The sequence below is a fragment of the Lutra lutra genome, chromosome 17 (assembly GCF_902655055.1).
Source record: "Lutra lutra chromosome 17, mLutLut1.2, whole genome shotgun sequence".
Lineage (NCBI taxonomy): Eukaryota > Metazoa > Chordata > Mammalia > Carnivora > Mustelidae > Lutra > Lutra lutra.
The window spans coordinates 9,929,130-9,931,154 of record NC_062294.1 but is presented as its reverse complement, the minus strand read 5'-3'; positions in this window follow the sequence as shown (position 1 = coordinate 9,931,154).

Sequence of the window (2,025 nt, the reverse complement as noted above, 5' to 3'; positions counted from 1 at the left end):
CAGGATAGGCCCATTTTCGAAGAGACAGAAAGACCTAAAGGTCTCCAGTAGACACGGGGGAGGGAGAAGGGGGAGTTATCGCTGAAGGGTTACAGAGTTCCTGCTTGGGGTGATGACAAAGCCTTAGAAATAGATCGTGGTCATGGTAGGACAGCACTGTGACTGTAGTAATGCCACTGAATTGTACATTTAAAAATGGTTAAATGGTGTGCCTGGGTGGCTCAGTCGGTTAAAAATGGTTAAATGGCAAGGGTTACTTACAATTGCCATGAAAAGGAAAAAAATGAATAAAAGATTTCTAATACCACCATTTATATTCGTCCAGACTGGACGTCTCCTACCAATAATTGATGTAACTGATGCTGTATTTAAGAAGTTTTGGAGGGAAGGGGCACCTGGCTGACTCAGCTGGTAGAGCACGTGATTCTTGATCTCAGGGTTGTGAGTTCAAGCCCCATGTTAGGTGTCAGGATTACTTAAAAAAAATTGAGTTGGGGGAAATTGGAGGGGGAGACAAACCATGAGAGACTGTGGACTCTGAGAAACAAACTGAGGGTTTTGGGGGGGGTGAGGGGTGGGGTGAGCCTGGTGATGGGTATTATGGAGGGCATGTATTGCATGGAGCACTGTGTGTGGTGCATAAAGAATGAATTTTGGAACACTGAAAATAAAACAAAATAAAAATCTTTTTAAAAATCTTAAAAAAAGAAGCCTTTTTTTTCTACTTGGATTTTATTTCTAATATGACTTTCAAGGTATGTCATTATGATTTTGTAAACTGGGGACTTCTGACCCTGCATATATTCTTCCTTGGAAGCAAGCTTCAAAATTGTCCTTGAGGAACCTTCTCTAAAGCCACAGACAAGGTTCAGCTCCTGTGTAAGGCTCCATTACGGCCTGCTTTTTTTTTTTTTTTAAAGATTTTATTTATTTATTTGACAGAGAGAGATCACAAGTAGGCAGAGAGGCAGGCAGAGAGAGAGAGAGAGGGAGAGGGAAGCAGGCTCCCTGCCGAGCAGAGAGCCCGATGCAGGACTCGATCCCAGGACCCTGAGATCATGACCTGAGCCGAAGGCAGCTGCTTAACCCACTGAGCCACCCAGGCGCCCCTACGGCCTGCTTTTTCTTCATAATGCCCATTCTCGCTGGTACCCCATCACAGTGAGTGGCAGGTAGTAGGTGCTCAATAAAAACCCTTTAATGGGTAGCCAGAGTATCCTAACTCTTCTAGAGTATGATGATAAGTTAGAGCAATTTAACTTCATACAGAACATCAAACCTCCATGTTAAATCGTCAACTTAGAGTAAGCTTTTTTTCAATCTTCAGTAGGCATTCTCCATCAAAGATATATTTTAAGCTCCAAATCCTCAAAATAGCATGTATTTCTTCTACTATGGGTAGGAAAATGCCCAGTATTATTTATTCAAAGTTCCTTTAAGGAACCCTAGTAAACCCTGCCCCCCACCATTCATGTCTAGTCTCGGGATTATGCATGTGTGTTTAAGGAGGATATAAATGTCTTGGAAACATTACCTTTCTGTGTTGAAAATGCTCTAGTTGGAGCTTCCCTGGGGCAGGAGCACACGGGGCAGGGATGAGGGTCTTTCGGAGGGATGGGGAAGCAGACTTATCCCGAGAGCAAATCGGTGCTGAAGATTTCTGGGAACACAATGGCACAAGCCTGATTTGGAAGATTGAGCTCCCTCCAAACTGACTCCAAAGCTGTAGGCATCTTGACTTCTTTGCACTTGAGTCTTTATTGTAAAGTGGAATCATTAGATCCAGACCACTTGATCATGGCAGGGGTTAAAGGAGAAGATGAGTAAAATAGCTCCTGGTTCAGGCAGTTCATTAAACTACCCTCACCACTACCACCACTGCCTCCCTGATCAAGTCAAGAGGACACAGAAGACTATTGGCTCTGTAACCAAGACCCTTGTGCCTCAGCATGGAACCTAAGCTCATCCACCTGCTGGATGGCCCCTGATCTGGGAGAAACCACTGTCCTGAAGATCCAGGTCCCT